General features: G+C 37.7%; 1 long non-coding RNA gene across 6 annotated transcripts in view; it reads right to left on the bottom strand.

The window, feature by feature from the left end:
* Positions 1-11,501: 11,501 nt before the first annotated feature.
* The window catches only part of LOC103887288, a 38,023-nt gene continuing 33,946 nt past the window's right edge, over positions 11,502-15,578 (bottom strand). For 4 of the 6 annotated variants that reach the window (XR_004177099.1, XR_004177100.1, XR_004177098.1 and 1 more), the window contains 2 exons: positions 15,216-15,438; positions 11,502-11,700 (listed from right to left, as the gene is read on the bottom strand). This is a non-coding gene — a long non-coding RNA (uncharacterized LOC103887288). Of the gene's footprint in view, positions 11,701-13,751; positions 14,576-15,215; positions 15,439-15,578 lie in introns of those variants that run through there. The other 2 variants (XR_004177103.1, XR_004177101.1) reach the window with 2 other exon arrangements.

Here is a 15,578-nt window from a genome sequence, read left to right as displayed (position 1 = left end):
CATGCCATGATGAAATGGATTTTATATCTAGTCTCTTAAATATCATGATACCAAATTAAAATTTAGAGATAGGATAGTCAAAAGGTCTTTCTTGAAAAACATTACTTTCACATTTTTGATGATGTTTTTGATCTCCAAAATAAACTTTTAGAAAACATTTGCATGTACTCACAAATCCCCTTAATTTCAGGAATTGACTAGATCATGATAAGTCCATTGTGTTGTTTTCTGTTTATCGGTAAACACTTAAGAGCCTATTTTTCAAAAATAAATGTTTTCATAATAAAATGCATGAAAGTATTATTTCTAGGTAGTAATGAAATCTCTTGTCAAGCACTGGTTTCTACAGGAGTCTACGCCATTTATGATAAAAATGTTTAAAGATACTTAAATTGAAAAACTGTAGGCTTCTATTCTAGAAATAGATTATTGATCTTTACATTTTAAAGGCTCAACAGCAAACAACAACCGATAAAGCTAGCGTTACCAGTATTTTTTCCTAATTCTTGAATTACAATTAGAATTGGGCAACTGAGAAATCGGAGACATTCAGAAATAAAGACAAGAATAATAATACTGGTTTTCTTAATCACCTATCCTTATCCCTTCTTCCCATTTCTGCCCAAAGATTCGAGACCCTTCTAGTAAAGCAATAGTCTTATATATTCTGATGTTGTCATTTCTACTTCAGGGGATGAAGAAGGCTACAAAATGTGTCTACTGCTATTCTGTGAGAAGAGCTTGTTCCCTGGCGCTAGGTACTGTGAAGATGGATCAGGAGAGAGTTTATCTAGACTGTCTAAGAAAGATGTGATTCCTTCAGCTACACAGGATTGAAAGGAGACATTTCTGAAGGGGAAAAAGAAAATGAAAGAAAAGGTGTTTCAAATTGAGGATATGCTGTGTGGTGAACTTGTCCTTCACTCTAGCGTTCACAAGTGACTCTTCACGGCCCTCTTGGATGAAATAAACTGGTTCCCATAGAAACGGACCGTCTCTGATTTCACAGTCTAGGGCACACAAAGAACTCAACTTTCTGGAAGCAAGGGTGATGGCTCCTGAGAGCTCAAGGACAAGTAGGAGTCAGTAGAAGCACACCTGGACTCAGAGAAATTATTGACCTCTCATCCTGAATTACGTAGCGCTTGAAAAGACTGTCTTTGAATCAGAAAAATAATGCGAGCACCTATCAAACTACCTTACGCAGCCAATTGAGTGATCATAGGCTTGGGTGGAAAAATGCAATTCACAGAACCTTTTAAGAGCTAAGATTCCTTAATCAACGTGGAGGCTGTTTTGTTGAATGAGACTGAACTGTGCTGCACAGGATTCAGTTGCATGGTAGTTGGAGCTACCTCTCTGGGACCCAAATCTCAGACCTGCTGCAAAGTAACTATATGATCTGCAAGTTGCTAACCCTTCTAGGCTTCTGTTTCATTATTTACGTAATGAAGTGAGGGGAATATGTTCCTTGTAAATGTGTTAAGAGGATTAAATTAGTTCATGTCAAATGATTTAGAACACTGTCTGCCACATATTAAGAACTCAACAAATACTACCTAGTATTAATAATGTGCCCCAAATCTGTAAATCACTCAGTAATACATGGTTTTAGGCTAAATATGGAAAACAGAAGGAAATAAATTGTCCAGAAGCTAAAAATGTGAAAGACTCTTCATATATTTAAAATATTTTCTTTTTTTCTTTTTCTTTTTCTTTTTTGAGACAGAGTCTCGCTCTGTCAGGCTGGAGTGCAATGGCGTGACCTCGGCTCGCTGCAGCCTTCACTTCCTGGGTTCAAGTGATTCTCCTTCCTCAGCCTCCTAAGTAGCTGGAATTACAGGCATGTGCCAACACACCCAGTTAATTTCTTTATTTTTAGTAGAAATGGGGTTTCACCATGTTGCCCAGACTGGTTTCAAACACCTGACCTCAAGTGAGCCACCCACCTTGGCCTCCCAAAGTGCTGAGATTACAGGCATGAGCCACCGTGCCCAGCCTGAAATATCTTCTTCACATCCCTTCATATGCATATTTGTTTTTATAGATACATAAATATACGTTTTTGATATAACTTGGAATCTTGCATTTTCTCACTCAATGTAAGTACTTTTCTTATCTTTTACCTATATAAATCTAAATATATACATATATATGCTTAGATGATATATTTATATACTTATTTTACTTAAGTATTTTTCTATTATCAATAGTTAAAATTCCACTATGGTTTATGCCATTTATTGTCACTTTCCCTTCTCAAAAAAGTATCATACTGCTTAAAAACATTAAATTGTGTGTGTGTGTGTGTGTGTGTGTGTGTGTGTGTGTCTGCTTGGCATTCTCTTTGATTCCATTGATCTACCTCTTTAGTCTTGCAAGAAAATCTTCCTATTTTAGTGACTATAGCTTTGGTGCATTTATTCACGTTTTATATTGTTGGACTCTTGGACTCTATCACTTGATAACCATCATTTAGCTGTTCTCTTTTTATTTTATCTCCAGATGATTCATAAACAAATTTATGTAAGTTCTACAAACTAAACAAAAGCTCAAACAAAAAACAGAATACCACTATTGGAATTTTATTCCAGATTGGATTAACATGTATTCATCTGTGAAGAAAATATAGTAACTATATTGAGTGCTGCCACCCAGAAACAACATATTATCTTCTTTTTCCTCTTCTTCTTCTTCTTCTTCTTCTTCTTATTATTATTATTATCATCATCATCATTATTTTTAGTTTTGATCTTGCTCTGTTGCCTAGACTGGAGTGCAGTGGCAGCATCTCAGTTCACTGCAACCTCCACCTCTCAGGTTCAAGTGATTCTCCTGCCTCAGCCTCCCGAGTAGCGAGGATTACAGGCTTGTGCCACCATGCCCGGCTAATTTTTGTATTTTTAGTAGAGATGGGGTTTTGCCATGTTGGCCAGACTGGTCTCAAACTCCTGACCTCAGGTGATCCACCCACCTTGGCCTTCCAAACTGCTGGGATTACAGGCGCGACCCACCACACCTGGCAATATGTATCTTAATTTCTTAAAATCTGTTTTCATGAATCCCTATAAATATTCCAATAGTGTTTTCTATTTATTTATAGCTCCTTATTTTTATGTATATAAGAAAAAATAATAAACATAAGGTGGGGAGGGTTTGTTTTTATTTATCTTCTGTGATCTTTTAAAAATTTATCATTTTTACTGGGTATTTTTGATGTACAGTGCTGCTGATGTTTTTACAAATTCATCTCATCCTCAGTTTATTCTCTGAACTCATTAGTCAATTTTAAGAACATCTGTCAGTTTTTTAAAAAATACGTTTTTAATAGGCTTTATCTTTTAGAGTAGTTTTAGGGTCACAGCAAAATGAATGGAAGGTACAGAGAGTTCCCAGAGACTCCTGCCCCCCTCCCCCCCCCCCCCCACACACAGACTCTCCTAGAATACTGTAAAAGGATCTATCAGTCATTTTCCTCACGCTTCTTATAGATGCCTCTCTTCAACAATGAGCAGGTTTTTTCCATAACTCTCTGTGGCAGGACTGGGCTTGTTTGCACTCAAATCCATGACTCATTGTTTCTGTGCCTTTCTGTGTGTTACAGGTGGGCTGATCCCCCTGCAGCCAGTTTCTCATAAGCCACTGACTTCCAACTGGGAATGTCTTGGGGGATACTGGGAGTGGGGATATGGAAGTGTAGAGAAAGCATAAGAAAATACTGGGTGTATACACCTTTCCCTCTCTGAGTACGATGACAACGTGATAGTCAATGTTGCATCTGTGACTCCAGCTCGTGCCTGGCAGGTACACCCTAGCTCCAGCTTCCCCTGGGAGAACGTGCATTTCCTGGCTCCACTAACACCACCTTCTTCTGTCCTTCCAACCTAGAGATGATGACCCTGGAAGCCTTGATGGGCTCTAGGTTGTCTCCCTATTCCTGTTTGCTTTGTAGCTTTTCCATTATGCTGTCATCCAACTCCCCAGCCTAAGCCCTCTCTATTTTCAATTCACAAGTGTGTTCTGTTCTTGATTAGTCCCTGACTGATATACCACTCTCCTCCTGATCTCTGATTAGTTTTCCTATTAGGTTGTTTCAGTTAAAAAAAAAAAAAGTTTTCAAACCAAATACCACCTACAAATAATTTACTGTGATCACCTAAAAAGATTTTCACAAAAGCCCTGCCACGTGCAATGGTGAAGGAAGTTGTGGGTACCTTGCTGGAAGGGGTCACAGACATGACTTTTCATTGTAACATCATCTTTTTTCTCCAAGAGTGCCACTGTATGGCGATGACACAGAGAGATGTAGAGGGACAGATCTTGGACAATTTGATAAAATAATTTCACATTTTTTACAGGACTGAAAGGACGGCACTTAAAAATAGGAGGAATCATTTATTCACTGGTAAATTTGCTTCTGCCAATGCTCTATTGATTGTCCTTACAAGACAATATGAGATGCAAAGCATCACTCACTAGAGCATTTCCCTGATGTTGAACCGAAGACCTGGTCTACTAAACTTGTTATCAAAGCCAGTTTGTTGAGATTCAATGTATCACTGATACGCCATCCTAGATACACAGAGTAAGAGCGGCTATGTTTCTGGGTGTACAAATCATTCTATCTAAATGCCACATTACACCACAGATGATCAACTCCATAAAGCAAAGACTGTGTCTGTGCTGTTAGCCACTGCATACCAGCCCTTCAAGGACCGCCTCATGTGGAAGAGATTCTCAAATATTTGTTGAACAAAAATGAATGAATACAAGAGTGGGCTTGAAGAACCCTACTTTGAAAATTATCTCATGATGGATGCTGGGGATATGGAAGGAGGGGGACACTTACCTGGTTCCCAGTGTGGAAGTTGTCTTTCTTCACCTTCTCACATTTAAAAGGAGTGGCTGGGCCATGCACAGTGGCTCACATCTGTAGTCCCAGAGCTTTGAAGACCAAGGCGGGAGGAACACTTGAGCCTAGGAGTTGGAGGTTGCATGCGGTAAGCTGTGATTCCCGCCCATCACTCCAGCCTGGGCTACAGAGCAAAACTCTATCTCAAAAACCAGACCACTTTAACTCTGCATTGTGACACCTCACCAACTTCGCACTCCCACAGTAATGTAATTATGAATTGTGCATTTGCAACAGAAGTTTCAGAAAGGATTCCATTTTGTAAGTTAAAAAACAAAACAAACTAAATAGTAACTAAAGCACTGAAACCTACTCCCAAAAGAGTGGCTTCTTATTTAATGGCTGGCACGAAGTAAAGTATTTGTTGAATAGAAAATGATACAAATTCTCTCAGAGTAGGAAAAAAAAACCCACCATTTTTTCTCTTTTTCTTAAGAAACTTCAGAGCCAGTTGAAGTATTCATGAACAGAACGACTGATTTTCTACATGTAGGTAACACCTTTCAGTAGGCTAAAACTCAAATTTGGGTTTTATGAAAATACAACTATTCTTTGTTGATTTATGTGCATTAAAGCTTAGGAATATCTATAGCAGTTCAATTATTTACATCTTGGTTCTTCGGGTTTTTATTCTTTTGTTTAAAAGAAAGACTTAGACTTTGGGTTTTCCAACATGGAAGTTCCAACTTCTGAGCTGGAAATTTGCTTTGGAAATTCAGCCACAGACACGCTGGTGCCTCAATGCACAGTTTTTGTAATGACTTTCTCTGTTCTGTCTTCATTGTCCCATTTTCCATCATCTCTTTGGTGACCAGTAGAGACCTACTGTTGCTTTCCGTAGGTCTAACTAAGCAGCCGAACAGGATGTCGAATCCAGCACATTGCAATACTTGCCTATCAACAGAGGACATGGCGAGTTTCCTCATCCATAAAACAGAGTTAATTAAACCTGTGTGTGCTCTTGCTAATCACAGGGATGCCTTTTGAATTAAAATAATCATAATTTTTTTTAAAAAAAATTGGGCTTCATAAAGAAAGAACTTGCATAAACACAAGCTATTATCATTATGAGTGGGTTGATTTATTACTGAAACCACACCTGCCTCACTATAAACAACCCACCTGCTTGTTTTTGTTAATTTTTTAATTTTTTTGCGCAATACCAGCTTTCACCATGTCCTCTGCACTGCTTAGCCTTGGCTCTGCTGAGTTGTGTAACACATTCTGAGAGATGCCATGCAATGCTTCAGGCAAACTTATAGAAAAACAGGAGTGAGTGATTTTATACGGGATGTGTTTCAGCTGTCCAATTCAAAATAAGTCACGTCCAGGTGCATTCTTTCCTAATTTGTGAACCAGACTGCTTGCACTTTATACATTAACGAATTACTTTTTCAAAAGAAATTAGCTCTATCATGAAGACAATGCTGTCTAACCCTTTGTGGTCTGTTTTTCTCCCTTAAAAAGCAATTGTTGCCATTTTATAGGTGTTAGGTTTAATCTACATATTTGAATGGAGCTGCTAATGAACTAACGTATGTGAATCAGTAAAAGCAGTGCACTTAATGCTTCCATGAAAATATACATTGTGCATATGTAGGCTCTTTTTGGCATTACCAAATTTGCTAAGAATTTTCTTCTATAAATTAAATTCATTATCAAAAATACTTAGTGAGCCAGCCTTTAAAATTCCCATTAATTTTTTTGAACAACTTTAATTAAAATCTTCTGAATTCCTAGTGTGTTTCTCTTTCAATTTATGAAGAAAATACTTTAGTCTAAACCCACAGGATTACAAGCCTATAACACCATTTATAATCACAGGGCTTGAGATAGCTGTCACAGTTTTAAAGTCATCTCATCTTTAATGCAATGTTTTAAGCTGACAAAAATGGAAATGGTTCCAATCAGGAAAATAATATTTCATAGAAACGATGACTTATTCTTCCCTCCAATAGTGTTAATCAGATTTCATTTATTTTTATAGCATGCCAGGCATTGGTATTACCCTCTAGACACAGCCCCCTTTCTATTTGTCCTTGGATAAGTTATCTGCTGTATTAGGATAACTTTCTTCCTCAAGATAAATGTTTCCTGATAAAACAGTATTATTAACCTGTAGCAATTGCAATGTGAAATAAATGCGGTTGTCAAGTCAACTTTGAAGTGGGGGGAAGAACCGTGACAGATTTAAAAACCACAGTATTGTTCTCTGCTTTTCTTGAGTTCATTTGTCTTTCCAACTATCGTCTATGATTGAATAGTAGAGAAGGCACCTGCAAGTAGAAGCCAATGGCAGAAGATTGATAAGCGTCTTTCCGGGACTCTGGTGCTTTGGGGGTGCCAATAACCGCACTCTGAATCATCCTGGTCACTTTCCTTCATTAGTTGAGAGAGTTTAAGTCAGGGGACTTAGGATTTCTTTCTCAACAAGACCGAGTGAATGTGTTTTTGCAGTTCTAACTATTATTTGCAAATTAAATAGTCATATATCTCTAAAGATTCCTGAGCCACAACCAGAGGTACCCCGTCTCGTTCCCTTTCAGTGTTATCCATGCTACATAGTGTTCACGTCACCCATCTGAATGTCCGTCACATCATAACATCATATCATTGTTGAGAGCTAATTACATGCTAATTGCATAAGCTCATTGCATTTTCACAACCAACACACAAGATACGTATGGACCGACATCACCTGCATTACACTCATGGTACAGAGACACCTAGTATGCAGGGATCAATTCTTTAGTTATTGGACTGAGTTCTACTCTTTTGCCTGTGTCTGCCTTCACCAGTCTGTGAACTCCTGGAGTAGAGGAATTGTGCCTTATATGTTGCTGGCTTTGAATTTTTTCATCCCTGGTTTTTTTTGCACAGTGACCAGTGAATGCAAGGTGTACAGTGAAAGTTAGCTGAACTGATGGAAAGATGGGCTATCAGAATTGTGCCTAGTTTTCACTGTTGAGAAAGCCATTCAGTGGCCAGGCTCTTTAGAAAGCAGCTCTTACATAAAACAAGTGCAAATCTCTGGGTGTGTGGGAGCAGGAATGGGACCTGGAGCATGACGGAGCGATGCTCCCACTAGATGAGGAAGCTCTTTCTTTTTTTAGCCAAAAAAAAAAAAAAAAAAGTAGATGGATACCATGTCAGCAATGCCCTACTTATATAAGTATCCTCAACTTGATTAAGAAAGCGATGACTTCAAAGAAGCAAAAGGGTGGGGTTGAAAAAGACAAAAGCCAAGAGGAAAAGCCAAGTTTGTGCAGGCGTAAGCAAACTAGCATCGTGATCTGTGAACACATTGCACAACCTGAAAACATGTCAGTAAATTAAAGTCCTTTTATATTAATTGGATGAAGCATAGATTATGCAAAGGTAGAACAGCAGTGTTCCTGGGCCTGTCTTATTTCATAGTACTGTACTTTTTGGGCCATTTTAATATAACAAATGGAATATCAATAACTCCATAGTTACCAGAAATGACTCCAATATACTAAGTAAATAAATGTATTCAATAAAATTACTCCAGAAATCCACGCTAAGATCAAATAACGTAACTTTCTACAACACAGAAAATGTTTATGTGACCTAAGATGAAGATAGTCAGATTGATGTATGAGAGCTTTTAAAAATAATTCTGACCTTGCCTTACAGCGCTCATAAACTAGACCCTTCAATGGTCTGATCCATGGACATCCTACTATGTGACCCACCTAAAGAAAATGGCCCCAGAAGGAAGTTTGGTCAGTGTCACAGGCCTCACTTTTCAGAACTTTATTCTAACCTGTTTCTTTCTCTTCCATGATCCCTTTCTCCGTTTTGAAGCGAGAAAGCCTGAGTTAGACATGTCATCATTTTAACATTGACAAGAATATTAAATGGGAGTGAAGGACTGTAGCCGTTCTGAAACTCCACACACATTTTCCCTATTGTGTTGTATTTTATTTATGGTGTGTTAACATCGACATTATTGGGTAGACAGATAGAGATATAAATGTACACAGATAACCTCTAAGTAAAAGAAAAAGACATTGGGAGGCCGAGACGGGCGGATCACGAGGTCAGGAGATCAAGACCATCCTGGCTAACACGGTGAAACCCCGTCTCTACTAAAAAATACAAAAAAAACTAGCCGGGCAAGGTGGCGGGCGCCTGTAGTCCCAGCTACTCGGGAGGCTGAGGCAGGAGAATGGCGTGAACCCGGGAGGCGGAGCTTGCAGTGAGCCGAGATCGCGCCACTGCACTCCAGCCTGGGCGGCAGAGCGAGACTCCCTCTCAAAAAAAAGAAAAAAAAAAAAAAAAAAAAAAAGAAAAAGACAATGAAGTTACTTGGGAGGCTCAAGTGAGAGGATTTCTTGAGGCCAAGCTTTCAAGACAAGCCTTGGCAACAGAGTGAGACTGTGTCTTTAAAAACTGAAATAAAATAAAATAGGCGGGTTTGGTGGCAGCATATCCTTGTAGTCCTAGCCTAATTAGGAGGCTGAGGTGCACATTATTCAGGTCAGACTTCCCTGTTTTAAATGATTGTGAATATAAATTTAGCCATTTCTTGCGCTGACATGTCCCTTCGAGTGGGAAACCATGGTGAGAGCCTGATTCCCTTCTGTGCCATGTTTTCCAAGCTAAGAAATGTGTGAGGTCTGTTACTGATGAAGTCACCAAAACACAGAGATTGTTAAAATTCTCAAACGTTTGAGCTGGTACTCAGTTTTCTTAGTATCCTCATACCTCTCAAAACTGTCTAATCTTTTTGCATAAGAAATTTATGTGTGTTTTTCCCCCATGTTTATCTTCTGTTTGTGGGTTGTGTTTGATTTTTTGTGTAAATTTTTACAATGAGATACGCACAGGGAAAAGAGGTTCTGCTATTACTCGATTAATGATGTACCTACCGTTAAACGGTTTTCAGAAGATAGTATCCAAACTTTTTATGATTTTGTACATTCTACCAAATGGTAGAATGATTTTAACCTAGTTCTTTGTAGTATGGCTGCTCCACAGTAAGTGCCCAGTAATTATTTACTAATTTTCCCTTGGAGGCACCTCCTGAAATATTTGTGTGATACCAGGTTTTTAAATATCGAACTCTCAAATACAAAAAATAAAAGAGAATGTATTTTTAACACAGTCCTTTTGGGTGAATGTATGTATTTGCGTTCAGTCTAGACTCACTTGACGCAAGAAAACAATGTCATTGCCTGATATTTGCTACTGAAATTTACTTCCTTCAGTTTCCCTTTGTTTTCTATATGTATGGGAAAATTTGTTTCCAGCCATTTATTATTATTCAATGTGCACAGCTTTTGAGCTCTCAGCTTTTCAATAGGCTTGGAATTGAATTCAAAATTAAGAGAATATGTTTTCACACCTTATTTTCAAAACGTAAGTACTGCGTTAAGACATCAAATTGGATTAAACATTGTAAGATTATTACTCCTAAATGATATAATTTTATGTTATGTTGAACTAGGTGATAGTTCATAGATAGATAGATAGACAGACAGACAGATAGATAGATAGATAGATAGATAGATATACACACACACATATATCCCTCTATAGCTCAGTGAAAACTTTAAGGAGATATATTTGAGGCCTGAAAATTATAATAATAATGAAAAATATGCCAAATGATCCAAATAAATTGGTTAAAAAGTATTGGTTCAGAGAAATATATAGTGTAGAAATAAAGAACTTGCAAATCAACTGGAAGAAACATCTTCTAGAGCTTTGACTTTGGTGGTTTGCTGTTTTTTTTTTTTTTTTTTTTTTGAGATGGAGTCTTGCACTGTCACCCAGGCTGGAGTCCAATGGCATAATCTCAGCTCACTGCAACCTCGACCTCCTGGGTTCAAGTGATTCTCCTGTCTCAGCTTCCCTAGTAGTTGGGTTTACAGGTGCCCACCACCATGCCCAGCTAATTTTTTGTATTTTTAGTAGAGACGAGGTTTCACTCTGTTGGCCAGGCTGGTCTTGAACTCCTGACCTTGCGATCTGCTCACCTTGGCCTCCCAAAGTGCTGAGATTACAGGCGGGAACCACTGCGCCTGACTGGTTTGGTTTGCTTTAATGAATGACTATTTGGCACACACTTTTCTTCTGGTAAATTTTCTTTGATTTTCTCCTGAAACAACTTTGAATATCAGTCCAGGCTCTACTAAATCCACCAAAATAAATAAGAACATGTAAGGATATTAGCGCCCAAATAGATTTTGCTTTCTTGAAAGTAAGAAGCCAATACACTTAGAAAACTCTTGATATACCTAGGAATGACTTAATTTTATGTTAATCCCTGGAATTGGATGGCTCAGCTAAAATTGGATTATTTCCAAATTAATAGGAGGCTGGCTGAGTTGACATGGCTATTTTGATTTTTTATTTTATAAGTTGAATTCTTTCTTTTCTCATCCTCGCTCTCCTTTACTGGGCTTTCAAATAATGTTAGCATTTGCCCATCAATGCAGGGTATACCATAGATCCAATTATTTTCATTTTATTCATACATACTCCACTTAACCCCCCCAATACATCCTCCCACTGGAGCAAGCAAAAGGTAGTTTATTGGCAACACAGAGGAACACACTCTGGACCAATTCTCTCTTTTATATGTTACAGCATAAGGTCACTGGAGCTAACCATCTTCCCAAGAAGGACATCTTTCTGAGGGTATCAAGGAAGTGTGCTCGTCAGGATTTCACGCTTCCTGTCACTCTTCACATCTTTGTTCTCCTATACTGCTGAAGCAGGTACAGTTTTTCATCCAGGAGCTCATCAACAGCTTATTCCTTTTAATCAAACAATGAAAGAAGAAAAGATAAATGAGTGAAGAAGCTAGCATTTCTCTATGCAGGTTGGGGCAAACTATAACGTTTCCTGTTTCTTTTTTAAAAATAATATATTTATAATTTTATTATATATATTATATAGATTATCTCTCTCTATATATATATGTATGTATGAAACATATGCCAAATGATCCATATAAATTGCTTAAAAATTGTCCTTGGTTCAGAGCAATATGTAGTATAGAAATAAAGAACTTGCGAATCAACTAGAATAATCATCTTCTAGATTATATATATAATCTATATATAATATTATATATATAATCTATATATAATATTATATATATTAAATGTGTATATATAATCTACATATAATCTCTCTGTATATAATCTATCTATATGTGTGTTGTGTGTGTGTGTGTGTGTGTGTGTATATATATATAGAGAGAGAGAGAGAGACTGGGTCTTGCTCTGTTGCCCAGGTTGGAGTGCAGTGGCATAATCATGGTTCACTGCAGCCTCAACTTCTCAGGCTCAAGCAATCTTCCCACATCAGCCTCCCAAGTAGCTGAGACTACAGGTGCATGCCACCATTCCTAGTTAATTTATTATTATTAGTGTTATTATCTGTAGAGACAGCATCTCACCATGTTTCCCAGGCTGGTCTCGAACTCCTGGGCTCAAGTGATCTGCCCCTTTCGGCCTCCCAAAGTCCTGGGATAATAGGCAAGAACCACTGTGCCCGGCCTATATAATTTTTTGAAACTGCTAAGAAATCTTTCCACCCACAGGTTGTCAGATGAGGTAGAAGCCCTATCTCCTCAGTGAATATTCTTTAGGATGTTTAGTATGCTCTGTTTGATTCGTTGCTCTTCCACTCTTGCTCTGGGCCAAGGTTGCCTTCTGGTGGCTTTCAGGGGTTCCTCCTTTTCATATAAGCAGAATTTGAATTGGGCTCCTAGGTTTAATTGGGCGGGCATTACTCACAAACATATCGGTTTTCAAAGTAGCCGCATCCAGGACTCATAAAAGCATCCTGATCACTTCACTAAATAAGTGAGCTTCTATAACCAGAATATCTCATGTCTTTTATTTTTTTCTTTTCTCTCTCTCTTCTTTATCCTATTTTCTATTCTATTTGAATAATGACATGCAGATAGGATGCCATTATTCTGGGATATTTTTCAAATTATATGTGTAGGAATTTAAATGTATACTTGCAGGATAGAGTATGTAAATCATTCAATCTCTCTGTTATAAAAATAATGCAGAAAGTCTTCAGTGATTAGCTGTCTCACAACTACTATTGCTGGGTCTTCTGAAGTATGAATTTTATGTGTGAATTCCAAATCTACGTGCTCCTCTTTTGGATCAAATCACCACCAAAACAAAAACAATAACAACACAAAAGTCTTTATTGTGGCATCTGTCTTTCGTAGTTCTCATTATAACCTTGACTTCCTCTCCTTAAATTTTTAAATGACAAAATGTGCAGTAGTCAAACACAAATGAAATAAGCTGTGTTGACCTCAGATAAGATTGAATTGGGTCACTTCCACTAAATAAAGTGAAGTTCAATTTTGCACTATGCAAAAAGCAACCTATTGAAGTTACTTATTTCTGAGAATCCCTCCCAAATTTCCAATCTGACACCTCATTGCTTCTCACGTTTGTCTACTGAACATGGTGACGTGAATTTTCTACTGGTAGTATTAGCTGTATTGTGAAGTCATATTTCAGTATTTTCACTTTTAAATATATGTATTTTGTGAGCAGTGAAATGGCGATAGAAGAGAGTTGACCGTGATTAAGCCAAAATATGTAAATGAGCATTTCCCGGTTTGTTTTATTGGGTGGGGGTAGGGGGTGAAGGCAAAATCTACTTTAAATGATCGAAGGTTCCTCTCAAGAATAAAAACAAAGTACAGTACAGTGAAACTCCCAAATACTATTTTCCAAGGTACCTTTGTCTGTAGTGAAACGCAAAGTGACTCATTTGAATGGGGTCTGTGTCTTGGCATATCACATGAAAGCCAGGCCAACACAACAATTTCCCCCAGAAACAGTGTTCTTTATTAATGCCACCAGGCAGTAGACAAGCTGTCACCAACACAGTCATTATAATGCCCGAGACAGAGTATCCCGATAACTCTGCTTTATTCTGCTGGAGTCGCTCCGTGCCACTGCATGACTGAGCGTCTCCCTCACGTTTAGAAAAGAGTCAGTTCAAGTTACCACTGTAAACTCAATCCCTGAACATATCGCCTCACACCAACAGGACAAAATGCAAATGAGAACACTTTGCACTTTATAAAGAATGTTCCTGGAAAGATGGTCAAAGTGGTTTATAAACTAGAACTATCTTTTCTGAGAGTAAACAAAGGCATGGAGTGGTTAGATAACAGTGTCTAACTAATCCAATAATGGGATAACTTATTGGAAGACAAAGTAGGAAAAAAAAAGCTTTGAAGTGTATTATGACCAACAGGTATTATCTTTACGCAAGCATTCTGAAAACTATCATGAAAAACATGTGAAAACCTGATTTCTAGTTCAGCAGAGAAGGTGTCGTTTTCTCCAAAATGACAGGGTGATTCACTGATGAAAAGTGTTCAAATGTTAAACGTCAGTCTCTGGGTGTTCCATGAGTCCAATCTTTCATTTCTATCAATGTATACACAAGTTGGGAATCTGACTTATTAATAATAGTAACCTGATATTGAGAGGTAATACATTTGGTTTTTCTCAAACCAGAGCCAGTCTTCTCAGGAATTTTCCTGTCAGTAGAATGGTGATTCTATAACCTGCTTCACCTTTCCATCAGTTGCGTAGAAATGTTCTCCAAGAAATTATTCTTCCTTCAGTAAGCCCAGACCTGATGCAATATGGAGCAAAATTGACTGATGACAACATTTGAAGATCAACAACAGAGTTGTTTAGGCATAGTAATCCCATGTTTCTGTCATGGGTTAGTGGTTAATTTATTTAAATGACTATATTGAAAAGTTAAAAAAAAAAAACAAAACTCAGCTTGGTAGACATGTTAGAAAGGGGAGCCTCTCCAGACTTTTAAGGGACGGAAAAAGTAGTTAAGAAGCTACTTTGCTAGCCCCTGAACGGGATGGTCAAGAATTCTACTCTCAAAGGCTAGTCAATCTGTTTTCTGTTTTATATCACGTGCTACCCTTGGTTAGTGACAGACTCTTTTTTTCTTGCTTTTCCCTGTTAAATTGTCACCCATGTAATTACTCATCAACAGGAATTATTTTCCTCTGGTCTCCAATTTTAATTCTGAGAAGCTTTTCTTATTTGTGCTTTTATATTTTTTACAAGACTTTTTTAATTTTTGAAAAAATTTTAATTTTTTAAAATGTTGTTCTTATACCTTTCAAGTTGCATAGTTTTACTGCAAAATGAAATGTCCCAGGAAAATTATAATCCGGGTAATCAGAATCACATAACAAATATATTTGCTTTTCCATTCAGTGGCTTTTCCCAAATGGAAACACACTTACCATACTTGATCTGCAGTCTTTTGACATTCTCCTTTGCCTGGTAGTACAGGGCAGGTAATTTTGTCTTAGAAGAAAGAATGCGAAAGAAGCAATAGCTTTAAGTGAGTAACAATCTTAGTTCCTCAAAGTCCAGGATGCCAGGTCAATAGCTCTATGAGGAGGGTTGCAGGGAAGTTCTTCTTTGAAAACTTCTTTGAAATTGCTGGAGTTATACATCTCTATACTGTGAAAGAAAAAGAGAAAATGAGAGGTGGACAGAGAGAGAGAGAAAGAGAGAGAGTGTCATTACAGTTTGAACTAGTGCATACACGTACACATTAGGGTCACTAGAAAAGGCTTATACGAGCCACTCTTTTTAAAAAA

The sequence above is a fragment of the Papio anubis genome, chromosome 11, assembly GCF_008728515.1.
Source record: "Papio anubis isolate 15944 chromosome 11, Panubis1.0, whole genome shotgun sequence".
NCBI classification, from domain to species: Eukaryota; Metazoa; Chordata; class Mammalia; order Primates; family Cercopithecidae; genus Papio; species Papio anubis.
The sequence above is the reverse complement of the archived record's forward strand: the minus strand, read 5'-3'. Positions and strand labels throughout refer to the sequence as shown.